The sequence below is a fragment of the Passer domesticus genome, chromosome 4, assembly GCF_036417665.1.
Source record: "Passer domesticus isolate bPasDom1 chromosome 4, bPasDom1.hap1, whole genome shotgun sequence".
Classification (NCBI taxonomy): domain Eukaryota; kingdom Metazoa; phylum Chordata; class Aves; order Passeriformes; family Passeridae; genus Passer; species Passer domesticus.
The window spans coordinates 11,377,706-11,393,493 of NC_087477.1; positions in this window are offsets into that span (position 1 = coordinate 11,377,706).

Consider the following 15,788-nt stretch of genomic DNA (forward strand, 5'->3'; position numbering starts at 1 on the left):
TCTTGCATCCTTGTGGTATCCTCATCCGTGCGGAATTTCTGCAGGCAGCCGGCCACTACAGGCCACCGGGCACTGGACACGAACGATGGCCTTTCCCCTGAGAAACAAAAGTCACCAGGCCAGGTTCCTGATGTCAGTTTGCAGGAGGCACTTGGCACTGTCAAACCAGCCACAGTTGCGTGTGGGGGCACCTTGCATCTAGGCGGTATACTGATCCGTTCGGAATTTCCACAGGCATCCGGCCACTCCAGGCCACGGGGCACTTGACACGAAACATGGCCATTCCCCAGAGAAACAAAAGTCACCAGGCCAGGTTCCTGATGTCAGTTTGCAGGAGGCACCTGGCACTGTCAAACCAGCCACAGGCGCCTGTGGTGTTACCTTAGGTCTGGGAGGCATCCTCATCCGTTCGGAATTTCAACAGACAGCCGGCCAATCCTAGCCACCCGGCCCTGGACTTGAACCATGGCCTTTCCCCAGAGAAACAGAAGTCACCAGGCCAGGTTCCTGATGTCAGTTTGCAGGAGGCACTTGGCACTGTCAAACCAGCCACAGGTGCCTGTGGGGGCCCCTTGCATCTGGGAGGTATCCTGATCCGTTTGGAATTTCAGCAGGCAGCCGGCCACTCCGGGCCACAGGGCCCAGGACACGAGCCATAGCCTTTCCCCTGGGAAACAAAAGTCACCATGCCAGGTTCCTGATGTCTGTTTGCAGAAGGCGCTTGGCACTGTCAAACCAACCACAGTTGCCTGTGGGGGCCCCTTGCATCTGGGAGGCATCCTGATCCGTTCGGAATTTCAGCAGGCAGCCGGCCACTCCATGTCACCGGGCACTGGACATGAATCATGGCGTTTCCCCAGAGAAACAAAAGTCACCAGGCCAGGTTCCTGATGTCAGTTTGCAGGAGGCATTTGGCACTGTTAAACCAGCCACTGTTGCCTGTGGGGGCACCTTGCATCTCGGAGGTATCCTAAATTGTGAGGAATTTCAGCAGACGACCGACCACTACTGGCCACTAGGCCCTGGACACAAACCATGGCATTTCCCCTGAGAAGCAAAAGGCACCAGGCCAGGTTCCTGATGTCAGTTTGCAGGAGGCACTTGGCACTGTCAAACCAGCCACAGTTGCCTGTGGGGGCATTTGCTTCGAGGTGGTATCCTCATCTGTGCGGAATTTCAGCAGGCAGCCGGGCACTCCAGGCCACCAGGCACTGGACAAGAACGATGGCCTTTCCCCAGAGAAACAAAATTCACCAGGCCAGGTCACTGATGTCAGTTTGCAGGAGGCACTTGGCACTGTCAAACTACCAACAGTTGCCTGTGGGGGCAGCTTGCATCTGGGAGCTATCCTCAACCGTGAGGAATTTCAGCAGGCAGCCGGCCACTCCAGGCCGCCGTGCACTGGACACGAACGATGGCCTTTCCCCAGAGAAACAAAACTCCCCCGCCACGTTGCTGATGTCAGTTTGCAGGAGGCACTTGGCACTGTCAAACCAGCCACAGTTGCCTGTGCGGGCTCCTTTCATCTGGGAGGTATCCTCAACCGTGAGGAATTTCAGCTGGCGGCCGGCCACTACTCGCCACCAAGCCCTGCACAGGAACCATGGCCTTTCCCCAGAGAAACAAAACTCACCAGGCCAGGTTCCTGATGTCTGTTTGCAGGAGGCACTTGGCACTGTCAAACCAGCCACAGTTGCCTGTGGGGGCATCTTGCATCCTTGTGGTATCCTCATGCGTGCGGAATTTCAGCAGGCAGCCGGCCACTCCAGGCCACCGGGCACTGGACACGAACGATGGCCTTTCCCCAGAGAAACAAAAGTCACCAGGCCAGGTTCCTGATGTCAGTTTGCAGGAGGCACTTGGCACTGTCAAACCAGCCACAGTTGCGTGTGGGGGCACCTTGCATCTAGACGGTATACTGATCCGTTCGGAATTTCCGCAGGCATCCGGCCACTCCAGGCCACGGGGCACTTGACACGAAACATGGCCATTCCCCAGAGAAACAAAAGTCACCAGGCCAGGTTCCTGATGTCAGTTTGCAGGAGGCACTTGGCACTGTCAAACCAGCCACAGGCGCCTGTGGTGGTACCTTTGGTCTGGGAGGCATCCTGATCCGTGCGGAATTTCAACAGACAGCCGGCCAATCCGGGCCACCGGGCCCTGTAGAGGAACGATGGCCTTTCCCCAGAGAAACAAAAGTCACAGGCCAGGTTCCTGATGTCAGTTTGCAGGAGGCACTTGGCACTGTCAAACCAGCCACAGTTGCCTGTGTGGGCCCCTTGCATCTGGGAGGTATCCTGATCCGTTCGGAATTTCAGTAGGCAGCCGGCCACTCCGGGCCACCGGGGCCAGGACACGAGCCATAGCCTTTCCCCTGGGAAACAAAAGTCACCATGCCAGGTTCCTGATGTCAGTTTGCAGAAGGCGCTTGGCACTGTCAAACCAACCACAGTTGCCTGTGGAGGCCCCTTGCATCTGGGAGGCATCCTGATCCGTTCGGAATTTCAGCAGGCAGCCAGCCACTCCATGCCACCGGGCACTGGACATGAATCATGGCGTTTCCCCAGAGAAACAAAAGTCACCAGGCCAGGTTCCTGATGTCAGTTTGCAGGAGGCACTTGGCACTGTTAAACCAGCCACTGTTGCCTGTGGGGGCACCTTGCATCTCGGAGGTATCCTAAATCGTTAGGAATTTCAGCAGGCGACCGGCCACTACTGGCCACTAGGCCCTGGACATGAAGCATGGCATTTCCCCTGAGAAGCAAAAGGCACCAGGCCAGGTTCCTGATGTCAGTTTGCAGGAGGCACTTGGCACTGTCAAACCAGCCACAGTTGCCTATGTGGGAACCTTGCATCTGGGAGCTATCCTCAACCGTGAGGAATTTCAGCAGGCAGCCGGCCACTCCAGGCCGCCGGGCACTGGACACGAACGATGGCCTTTCCCCAGAGAAACAAAACTCCCCCGGCCAGGTTGCTGATGTCAGTTTGCAGGAGGCACTTGGCACTGTCAAACCAGCCACAGTTGCCTGTGCGGGCTCCTTTCATCTGGGAGGTATCCTCAACCGTGAGGAATTTCAGCAGGCGCCCGGCCACTACTCACCAACAAGCCCTGCACAGGAACCATGGCCTTTCCCCAGAAAAACAAAACTCAGCAGGCCAGGTTCCTGATGTCAGTTTGCAGGAGGCACTTGGCACTTTTAAACCAGTCACTGTTGCCTGTGGGGCACCTTGCATCTCGGAGGTATCCTAAATCGTGAGGAATTTCAGCAGGCGAACGGCCACTACTGGCCACTAGGCCCTGGACATGAACCATGGCCTTTCCCCTGAGAAGCAAAAGTCACCAGACCAGGTTCCTGATGTCAGTTTGCAGGAGGCACTTGGCACTGTCAAACCAGCCACTGGTGCCTGTGGGGGCATTTGCTTCTAGGTGGTATCCTCATCTGTGCGGAATTTCAGCAGGCAGCCGGCCACTCCTAGCCACCGGGCACTGGACATGAACCATGGCCTTTCCCCAGAGAAACAAAAGTCACCAGGCCAGGTCACTGATGTCAGTTTGCAGGAGGCACTTGGCACTGTCAAACTACCAACAGTTGCCTGTGGGGGCAGCTTGCATCTGGGAGCTATCCTCAACCGTGAGGAATTTCAGCAGGCAGCCGGCCACTCCAGGCCGCCGTGCACTGGACACGAACGATGGCCTTTCCCCTGAGAAACAAAAGTCACCAGGCCAGGTTGCTGATGTCAGTTTGCAGGAGGCACTTGGCACTGTCAAACCAGCCACAGTTGCCTGTGCGGGCTCCTTTCATCTGGGAGGTATCCTCAACCGTGAGGAATTTCAGCTGGCGGCCGGCCACTACTCGCCACCAAGCCCTGCACAGTAACCATGGCCTTTCCCCAGAGAAACAAAACTCACCAGGCCAGGTTCCTGATGTCAGTTTGCAGGAGGCACTTGGCACTGTCAAACCAGCCACAGTTGCCTGTGGGGGCATCTTGCATCCTTGTGGTATCCTCATCCGTGCGGAATTTCTGCAGGCAGCCGGCCACTACAGGACACCGGGCACTGGACACGAACGATGGCCTTTCCCCTGAGAAACAAAAGTCACCAGGCCAGGTTCCTGATGTCAGTTTGCAGGAGGCACTTGGCACTGTCAAACCAGCCACAGTTGCCTGTGGGGGCACCTTGCATCTAGGCGGTATACTGATCCGTTCGGAATTTCTGCAGGCATCCGGCCACTCCAGGCCACGGGGCACTTGACACGAAACATGGCCATTCCCCAGAGAAACAAAAGTCACCAGGCCAGGTTCCTGATGTCAGTTTGCAGGAGGCACCTGGCACTGTCAAACCAGCCACAGGCGCCTGTGGTGTTACCTTAGGTCTGGGAGGCATCCTCATCCGTTCGGAATTTCAACAGACAGCCGGCCAATCCTAGCCACCCGGCCCTGGACTTGAACCATGGCCTTTCCCCAGAGAAACAGAAGTCACCAGGCCAGGTTCCTGATGTCAGTTTGCAGGAGGCACTTGGCACTGTCAAACCAGCCACAGGTGCCTGTGGGGGCCCCTTGCATCTGGGAGGTATCCTGATCCGTTTGGAATTTCAGCAGGCAGCCGGCCACTCCGGGCCACAGGGCCCAGGACACGAGCCATAGCCTTTCCCCTGGGAAACAAAAGTCACCATGCCAGGTTCCTGATGTCAGTTTGCAGAAGGCGCTTGGCACTGTCAAACCAACCACAGTTGCCTGTGGGGGCCCCTTGCATCTGGGAGGCATCCTGATCCGTTCGGAATTTCAGCAGGCAGCCGGCCACTCCATGTCACCGGGCACTGGACATGAATCATGGCGTTTCCCCAGAGAAACAAAAGTCACCAGGCCAGGTTCCTGATGTCAGTTTGCAGGAGGCATTTGGCACTGTTAAACCAGCCACTGTTGCCTGTGGTGGCACCTTGCATCTCGGAGGTATCCTAAATTGTGAGGAATTTCAGCAGACGACCGGCCACTACTGGCCACTAGGCCCTGGACACAAACCATGGCATTTCCCCTGAGAAGCAAAAGGCACCAGGCCAGGTTCCTGATGTCAGTTTGCAGGAGGCACTTGGCACTGTCAAACCAGCCACAGTTGCCTGTGGGGGCATTTGCTTCGAGGTGGTATCCTCATCTGTGCGGAATTTCAGCAGGCAGCCGGGCACTCCAGGCCACCAGGCACTGGACAAGAACGATGGCCTTTCCCCAGAGAAACAAAATTCACCAGGCCAGGTCACTGATGTCAGTTTGCAGGAGGCACTTGGCACTGTCAAACTACCAACAGTTGCCTGTGGGGGCAGCTTGCATCTGGGAGCTATCCTCAACCGTGAGGAATTTCAGCAGGCAGCCGGCCACTCCAGGCCGCCGTGCACTGGACACGAACGATGGCCTTTCCCCAGAGAAACAAAACTCCCCCGCCACGTTGCTGATGTCAGTTTGCAGGAGGCACTTGGCACTGTCAAACCAGCCACAGTTGCCTGTGCGGGCTCCTTTCATCTGGGAGGTATCCTCAACCGTGAGGAATTTCAGCTGGCGGCCGGCCACTACTCGCCACCAAGCCCTGCACAGGAACCATGGCCTTTCCCCAGAGAAACAAAACTCACCAGGCCAGGTTCCTGATGTCTGTTTGCAGGAGGCACTTGGCACTGTCAAACCAGCCACAGTTGCCTGTGGGGGCATCTTGCATCCTTGTGGTATCCTCATCCGTGCGGAATTTCAGCAGGCAGCCGGCCACTCCAGGCCACCGGGCACTGGACACGAACGATGGCCTTTCCCCAGAGAAACAAAAGTCACCAGGCCAGGTTCCTGATGTCAGTTTGCAGGAGGCACTTGGCACTGTCAAACCAGCCACAGTTGCGTGTGGGGGCACCTTGCATCTAGACGGTATACTGATCCGTTCGGAATTTCCGCAGGCATCCGGCCACTCCAGGCCACGGGGCACTTGACACGAAACATGGCCATTCCCCAGAGAAACAAAAGTCACCAGGCCAGGTTCCTGATGTCAGTTTGCAGGAGGCACTTGGCACTGTCAAACCAGCCACAGGCGCCTGTGGTGGTACCTTTGGTCTGGGAGGCATCCTGATCCGTGCGGAATTTCAACAGACAGCCGGCCAATCCGGGCCACCGGGCCCTGTAGAGGAACGATGGCCTTTCCCCAGAGAAACAAAAGTCACAGGCCAGGTTCCTGATGTCAGTTTGCAGGAGGCACTTGGCACTGTCAAACCAGCCACAGTTGCCTGTGTGGGCCCCTTGCATCTGGGAGGTATCCTGATCCGTTCGGAATTTCAGTAGGCAGCCGGCCACTCCGGGCCAGCGGGGCCAGGACACGAGCCATAGCCTTTCCCCTGGGAAACAAAAGTCACCATGCCAGGTTCCTGATGTCAGTTTGCAGAAGGCGCTTGGCACTGTCAAACCAACCACAGTTGCCTGTGGGGGCCCCTTGCATCTGGGAGGCATCCTGATCCGTTCGGAATTTCAGCAGGCAGCCAGCCACTCCATGCCACCGGGCACTGGACATGAATCATGGCGTTTCCCCAGAGAAACAAAAGTCACCAGGCCAGGTTCCTGATGTCAGTTTGCAGGAGGCACTTGGCACTGTTAAACCAGCCACTGTTGCCTGTGGGGGCACCTTGCATCTCGGAGGTATCCTAAATCGTTAGGAATTTCAGCAGGCGACCGGCCACTACTGGCCACTAGGCCCTGGACATGAAGCATGGCATTTCCCCTGAGAAGCAAAAGGCACCAGGCCAGGTTCCTGATGTCAGTTTGCAGGAGGCACTTGGCACTGTCAAACCAGCCACACTTGACTATGTGGGAACCTTGCATCTGGGAGCTATCCTCAACCGTGAGGAATTTCAGCAGGCAGCCGGCCACTCCAGGCCGCCGGGCACTGGACACGAACGATGGCCTTTCCCCAGAGAAACAAAACTCCCCCGGCCAGGTTGCTGATGTCAGTTTGCAGGAGGCACTTGGCACTGTGAAACCAGCCACAGTTGCCTGTGCGGGCTCCTTTCATCTGGGAGGTATCCTCAACCGTGAGGAATTTCAGCAGGCGCCCGGCCACTACTCACCACCAAGCCCTGCACAGGAACCATGGCCTTTCCCCAGAAAAACAAAACTCAGCAGGCCAGGTTCCTGATGTCAGTTTGCAGGAGGCACTTGGCACTTTTAAACCAGTCACTGTTGCCTGTGGGGCACCTTGCATCTCGGAGGTATCCTAAATCGTGAGGAATTTCAGCAGGCGAACGGCCACTACTGGCCACTAGGCCCTGGACATGAACCATGGCCTTTCCCCTGAGAAGCAAAAGTCACCAGACCAGGTTCCTGATGTCAGTTTGCAGGAGGCACTTGGCACTGTCAAACCAGCCACTGGTGCCTGTGGGGGCATTTGCTTCTAGGTGGTATCCTCATCTGTGCGGAATTTCAGCAGGCAGCCGGCCACTCCTAGCCACCGGGCACTGGACATGAACCATGGCCTTTCCCCAGAGAAACAAAATTCACCAGGCCAGGTCACTGATGTCAGTTTGCAGGAGGCACTTGGCACTGTCAAACTACCAACAGTTGCCTGTGGGGGCAGCTTGCATCTGGGAGCTATCCTCAACCGTGAGGAATTTCAGCAGGCAGCCGGCCACTCCAGGCCGCCGTGCACTGGACACGAACGATGGCCTTTCCCCAGAGAAACAAAAGTCACCAGGCCAGGTTGCTGATGTCAGTTTGCAGGAGGCACTTGGCACTGTCAAACCAGCCACAGTTGCCTGTGCGGGCTCCTTTCATCTGGGAGGTATCCTCAACCGTGAGGAATTTCAGCTGGCGGCCGGCCACTACTCGCCACCAAGCCCTGCACAGTAACCATGGCCTTTCCCCAGAGAAACAAAACTCACCAGGCCAGGTTCCTGATGTCAGTTTGCAGGAGGCACTTGGCACTGTCAAACCAGCCACAGTTGCCTGTGGGGGCATCTTGCATCCTTGTGGTATCCTCATCCATGCGGAATTTCTGCAGGCAGCCGGCCACTACAGGCCACCGGGCACTGGACACGAACGATGGCCTTTCCCCTGAGAAACAAAAGTCACCAGGCCAGGTTCCTGATGTCAGTTTGCAGGAGGCACTTGGCACTGTCAAACCAGCCACAGTTGCCTGTGCGGGCACCTTGCATCTAGGCGGTATACTGATCCGTTCGGAATTTCCGCAGGCATCCGGCCACTCCAGGCCACGGGGCACTTGACACGAAACATGGCCATTCCCCAGAGAAACAAAAGTCACCAGGCCAGGTTCCTGATGTCAGTTTGCAGGAGGCACCTGGCACTGTCAAACCAGCCACAGGCGCCTGTGGTGTTACCTTAGGTCTGGGAGGCATCCTCATCCGTTCGGAATTTCAACAGACAGCCGGCCAATCCTAGCCACCCGGCCCTGGACTTAAACCATGGCCTTTCCCCAGAGAAACAGAAGTCACCAGGCCAGGTTCCTGATGTCAGTTTGCAGGAGGCACTTGGCACTGTCAAACCAGCCACAGGTGCCTGTGGGGGCCCCTTGCATCTGGGAGGTATCCTGATCCGTTTGGAATTTCAGCAGGCAGCCGGCCACTCCGGGCCACAGGGCCCAGGACACGAGCCATAGCCTTTCCCCTGGGAAACAAAAGTCACCATGCCAGGTTCCTGATGTCAGTTTGCAGAAGGCGCTTGGCACTGTCAAACCAACCACAGTTGCCTGTGGGGGCCCCTTGCATCTGGGAGGCATCCTGATCCGTTCGGAATTTCAGCAGGCAGCCGGCCACTCCATGTCACCGGGCACTGGACATGAATCAGGGCGTTTCCCCAGAGACACAAAAGTCACCAGGCCAGGTTCCTGATGTCAGTTTGCAGGAGGCATTTGGCACTGTTAAACCAGCCACTGTTGCCTGTGGGGGCACCTTGCATCTCGGAGGTATCCTAAATTGTGAGGAATTTCAGCAGACGACCGGCCACTACTGGCCACTAGGCCCTGGACACAAACCATGGCATTTCCCCTGAGAAGCAAAAGGCACCAGGCCAGGTTCCTGATGTCAGTTTGCAGGAGGCACTTGGCACTGTCAAACCAGCCACAGTTGCCTATGGGGGCACCTTACATCTGGGAGCTATCCTCAACCGTGAGGACTTTCAGCAGGCGCCCGGCCACTACTCGCCACAGAGCCCTGCACAGGAACCATGGCCTTTCCCCAGAAAAACAAAACTCAGCAGGCCAGGTTCCTGATGTCAGTTTGCAGGAGGCACTTGGCACTGTCAAACCAGCCACAGTTGCCTGTGGGGGCATCTTGCATCCTTGTGGTATCATCATCCGTGCGGAATTTCAGCAGGCGGACGGCCACTCCAGGCCACCGGGCACTGGACACGAACGATGGCCTTTCCCCAGAGAAACGAAAGTCACCAGGCCAGATTCCTGATGTCAGTTTGCAGGAGGCACTTGGCACTGTCAAACCAGCCACAGTTGCCTGTGGGGGCACCTTGCATCTAGGCTGTATACTGATCCGTTCGGAATTTCCGCAGGCATCCAGCCATTCCGGTCCACCGTGCCCTGGACATGAACCATGACCTTTCCCCAGAGAAACAAAACTCACCAGGCCAGGTTCCTGATGTCAGTTTGCAGGAGGCACCTGGCACTGTCAAACCAGCCACAGTTGCCTGTGGTGTTACGTTAGGTCTGGGAGGCATCCTCATCCGTTCGGAATTTCAACAGACAGCCGGCCAATCCGGGCCACCCGGCCCTGGACTTGAACTATGGCCTTTCCCCAGAGAAACAGAACTCACCAGGCCAGGTTCCTGATGTCAGTTTGCAGGAGGCACTTGGCACTGTCAAACCAGCCACAGTTGCCTGTGGGGGCATTTGCTTCTAGGTGGTATCCTCATCTGTGCGGAATTTCAGCAGGCAGCCGGGCACTCCAGGCCACCAGGCACTGGACAAGAACGATGGCCTTTCCCCAGAGAAACAAAATTCACCAGGCCAGGTCACTGATGTCAGTTTGCAGGAGGCACTTGGCACTGTCAAACTACCAACAGTTGCCTGTGGGGGCAGCTTGCATCTGGGAGCTATCCTCAACCGTGAGGAATTTCAGCAGGCAGCCGGCCACTCCAGCCCGCCGTGCACTGGACACGAACGATGGCCTTTCCCCAGAGAAACAAAACTCCCCCGCCACGTTGCTGATGTCAGTTTGCAGGAGGCACTTGGCACTGTCAAACCAGCCACAGTTGCCTGTGCGGGCTCCTTTCATCTGGGAGGTATCCTCAACCGTGAGGAATTTCAGCTGGCGGCCGGCCACTACTCGCCACCAAGCCCTGCACAGGAACCATGGCCTTTCCCCAGAGAAACAAAACTCACCAGGCCAGGTTCCTGATGTCTGTTTGCAGGAGGCACTTGGCACTGTCAAACCAGCCACAGTTGCCTGTGGGGGCATCTTGCATCCTTGTGGTATCCTCATCCGTGCGGAATTTCAGCAGGCAGCCGGCCACTCCAGGCCACCGGGCACTGGACACGAACGATGGCCTTTCCCCTGAGAAACAAAAGTCACCAGGCCAGGTTCCTGATGTCAGTTTGCAGGAGGCACTTGGCACTGTCAAACCAGCCACAGTTGCGTGTGGGGGCACCTTGCATCTAGACGGTATACTGATCCGTTCGGAATTTCAGCAGGCATCCGGCCACTCCAGGCCACGGGGCACTTGACACGAAACATGGCCATTCCCCAGAGAAACAAAAGTCACCAGGCCAGGTTCCTGATGTCAGTTTGCAGGAGGCACTTGGCACTGTCAAACCAGCCACAGGCGCCTGTGGTGGTACCTTTGGTCTGGGAGGCATCCTGATCCGTGCGGAATTTCAACAGACAGCCGGCCAATCCGGGCCACCGGGCCCTGTAGAGGAACGATGGCCTTTCCCCAGAGAAACAAAAGTCACAGGCCAGGTTCCTGATGTCAGTTTGCAGGAGGCACTTGGCACTGTCAAACCAGCCACAGTTGCCTGTGTGGGCCCCTTGCATCTGGGAGGTATCCTGATCCGTTCGGAATTTCAGTAGGCAGCCGGCCACTCCGGGCCACCGGGGCCAGGACACGAGCCATAGCCTTTCCCCTGGGAAACAAAAGTCACCATGCCAGGTTCCTGATGTCAGTTTGCAGAAGGCGCTTGGCACTGTCAAACCAACCACAGTTGCCTGTGGGGGCCCCTTGCATCTGGGAGGCATCCTGATCCGTTCGGAATTTCAGCAGGCAGCCAGCCACTCCATGCCACCGGGCACTGGACATGAATCATGGCGTTTCCCCAGAGAAACAAAAGTCACCAGGCCAGGTTCCTGATGTCAGTTTGCAGGAGGCACTTGGCACTGTTAAACCAGACACTGTTGCCTGTGGGGGCACCTTGCATCTCGGAGGTATCCTAAATCGTTAGGAATTTCAGCAGGCGACCGGCCACTACTGGCCACTAGGCCCTGGACATGAAGCATGGCATTTCCCCTGAGAAGCAAAAGGCACCAGGCCAGGTTCCTGATGTCAGTTTGCAGGAGGCACTTGGCACTGTCAAACCAGCCACACTTGCCTATGTGGGAACCTTGCATCTGGGAGCTATCCTCAACCGTGAGGAATTTCAGCAGGCAGCCGGCCACTCCAGGCCGCCGGGCACTGGACACGAATGATGGCCTTTCCCCAGAGAAACAAAACTCCCCCGGCCAGGTTGCTGATGTCAGTTTGCAGGAGGCACTTGGCACTGTGAAACCAGCCACAGTTGCCTGTGCGGGCTCCTTTCATCTGGGAGGTATCCTCAACCGTGAGGAATTTCAGCAGGCGCCCGGCCACTACTCACCACCAAGCCCTGCACAGGAACCATGGCCTTTCCCCAGAAAAACAAAACTCAGCAGGCCAGGTTCCTGATGTCAGTTTGCAGGAGGCACTTGGCACTTTTAAACCAGTCACTGTTGCCTGTGGGGCACCTTGCATCTCGGAGGTATCCTAAATCGTGAGGAATTTCAGCAGGCGAACGGCCACTACTGGCCACTAGGCCCTGGACATGAACCATGGCCTTTCCCCTGAGAAGCAAAAGTCACCAGACCAGGTTCCTGATGTCAGTTTGCAGGAGGCACTTGGCACTGTCAAACCAGCCACTGGTGCCTGTGGGGGCATTTGCTTCTAGGTGGTATCCTCATCTGTGCGGAATTTCAGCAGGCAGCCGGCCACTCCTAGCCACCGGGCACTGGACATGAACCATGGCCTTTCCCCAGAGAAACAAAAGTCACCAGGCCAGGTCACTGATGTCAGTTTGCAGGAGGCACTTGGCACTGTCAAACTACCAACAGTTGCCTGTGGGGGCAGCTTGCATCTGGGAGCTATCCTCAACCGTGAGGAATTTCAGCAGGCAGCCGGCCACTCCAGGCCGCCGTGCACTGGACACGAACGATGGCCTTTCCCCAGAGAAACAAAAGTCACCAGGCCAGGTTGCTGATGTCAGTTTGCAGGAGGCACTTGGCACTGTCAAACCAGCCACAGTTGCCTGTGCGGGCTCCTTTCATCTGGGAGGTATCCTCAACCGTGAGGAATTTCAGCTGGCGGCCGGCCACTACTCGCCACCAAGCCCTGCACAGTAACCATGGCCTTTCCCCAGAGAAACAAAACTCACCAGGCCAGGTTCCTGATGTCAGTTTGCAGGAGGCACTTGGCACTGTCAAACCAGCCACAGTTGCCTGTGGGGGCATCTTGCATCCTTGTGGTATCCTCATCCGTGCGGAATTTCTGCAGGCAGCCGGCCACTACAGGCCACCGGGCACTGGACACGAACGATGGCCTTTCCCCTGAGAAACAAAAGTCACCAGGCCAGGTTCCTGATGTCAGTTTGCAGGAGGCACTTGGCACTGTCAAACCAGCCACAGTTGCCTGTGGGGGCACCTTGCATCTAGGCGGTATACTGATCCGTTCGGAATTTCCGCAGGCATCCGGCCACTCCAGGCCACGGGGCACTTGACACGAAACATGGCCATTCCCCAGAGAAACAAAAGTCACCAGGCCAGGTTCCTGATGTCAGTTTGCAGGAGGCACCTGGCACTGTCAAACCAGCCACAGGCGCCTGTGGTGTTACCTTAGGTCTGGGAGGCATCCTCATCCGTTCGGAATTTCAACAGACAGCCGGCCAATCCTAGCCACCCGGCCCTGGACTTGAACCATGGCCTTTCCCCAGAGAAACAGAAGTCACCAGGCCAGGTTCCTGATGTCAGTTTGCAGGAGGCACTTGGCACTGTCAAACCAGCCACAGGTGACTGTGGGGGCCCCTTGCATCTGGGAGGTATCCTGATCCATTTGGAATTTCAGCAGGCAGCCGGCCACTCCGGGCCACAGGGCCCAGGACACGAGCCATAGCCTTTCCCCTGGGAAACAAAAGTCACCATGCCAGGTTCCTGATGTCAGTTTGCAGAAGGCGCTTGGCACTGTCAAACCAACCACAGTTGCCTGTGGGGGCCCCTTGCATCTGGGAGGCATCCTGATCCGTTCGGAATTTCAGCAGGCAGCCGGCCACTCCATGTCACCGGGCACTGGACATGAATCATGGCGTTTCCCCAGAGAATCAAAAGTCACCAGGCCAGGTTCCTGATGTCAGTTTGCAGGAGGCATTTGGCACTGTTAAACCAGCCACTGTTGCCTGTGGGGGCACCTTGCATCTCGGAGGTATCCTAAATTGTGAGGAATTTCAGCAGACGACCGGCCACTACTGGCCACTAGGCCCTGGACACAAACCATGGCATTTCCCCTGAGAAGCAAAAGGCACCAGGCCAGGTTCCTGATGTCAGTTTGCAGGAGGCACTTGGCACTGTCAAACCAGCCACAGTTGCCTATGGGGGCACCTTACATCTGGGAGCTATCCTCAACCGTGAGGACTTTCAGCAGGCGCCCGGCCACTACTCGCCACAGAGCCCTGCACAGGAACCATGGCCTTTCCCCAGAAAAACAAAACTCAGCAGGCCAGGTTCCTGATGTCAGTTTGCAGGAGGCACTTGGCACTGTCAAACCAGCCACAGTTGCCTGTGGGGGCATCTTGCATCCTTGTGGTATCATCATCCGTGCGGAATTTCAGCAGGCGGACGGCCACTCCAGGCCACCGGGCACTGGACACGAACGATGGCCTTTCCCCAGAGAAACGAAAGTCACCAGGCCAGATTCCTGATGTCAGTTTGCAGGAGGCACTTGGCACTGTCAAACCAGCCACAGTTGCCTGTGGGGGCACCTTGCATCTAGGCTGTATACTGATCCGTTCGGAATTTCCGCAGGCATCCAGCCATTCCGGTCCACCGTGCCCTGGACATGAACCATGACCTTTCCCCAGAGAAACAAAACTCACCAGGCCAGGTTCCTGATGTCAGTTTGCAGGAGGCACCTGGCACTGTCAAACCAGCCACAGTTGCCTGTGGTGTTACGTTAGGTCTGGGAGGCATCCTCATCCGTTCTGAATTTCAACAGACAGCCGGCCAATACGGGCCACCCGGCCCTGGACTTGAACTATGGCCTTTCCCCAGAGAAACAGAAGTCACCAGGCCAGGTTCCTGATGTCAGTTTGCAGGAGGCACTTGGCACTGTCAAACCAGTCACAGGTGCCTGTGGGGGCCCCTTGCATCTGGGAGGTATCCTGATCCGTTCGGAATTTCAGCAGGCAGCCGGCCACTGCGGGCCGCCGTGCACTGGACACGAACGATGGCCTTTCCCCTGAGAAACAAAACTCCCCCGGCCAGGTTCCTGATGTCAGTTTGCAGGAGGCACTTGGCACTGTCAAACCAGCCACAGTTGCCTGTGCGGGCTCCTTTCATCTGGGAGGTATCCTCAACCGTGAGGAATTTCAGCTGGCGGCCGGCCACTACTCGCCACCAAGCCCTGCACAGGAACCATGGCCTTTCCCCAGAGAAACAAAAGTCAGCAGGCCAGGTTCCTGATGTCAGTTTGCAGGAGGCACTTGGCACTGTCAAACCAGCCACAGTGGCCTGTGGGGGCATCTTGCATCCTTGTGGTATCCTCATGCGTGCGGAATTTCAGCAGGCAGCCGGCCACTCCAGGCCACCGGGCCCTGGACACGAACCATGGCCTTTCCCCAGAGAAACAAAAGTCACCAGGCCAGGTTCCTGATGTCAGTTTGCAGGAGGCACTTGGCACTGTCAAACCAGCCACAGGTGCCTGTGCGGGCACCTTGCATCTAGGCGGTATACTGATCCGTTCGGAATTTCCGCAGGCATCCGGCCACTCCGGTCCACCGTGCCCTGGATAACAACGATGGCCTTTCCTCTGAGAAACAAAAGTCAGCAGGCCAGGTTCCTGATGTCAGTTTGCAGGAGGCACTTGGCACTGTCAAACCAGCCACAGGTGCCTGTGGTGGCATCTTGCATCCTTGTGGTATCCTGATCCGTTCGGAATTTCAGCAGGCAGCCGGCCACTCCAGGCCACGGGGCACTTGACATGAAACATGGCCATTCCCCAGAGAAACAAAAGTCACCATGCCAGGTTCCTGATGTCAGTTTGCAGGAGGCACTTGGCACTGTCAAAACAGCCACAGGCGCCTGTGGTGGTACCTTTGGTCTGGGAGGCATCCTGATCCGTGCGGAATTTCAACAGACAGCCAGCCAATCCTAGCCACCCGGCCCTGGACTTGAACCATGGCCTTTCCCCAGAGAAACAAAAGTCACCAGGCCAGGTTCCTGATGTCAGTTTGCAGGAGGCACTTGGCACTGTCAAACCAGCCACAGGTGCCTGTGGGGGCCCCTTGCATCTGGGAGGTATCCTGATCCGTTCGG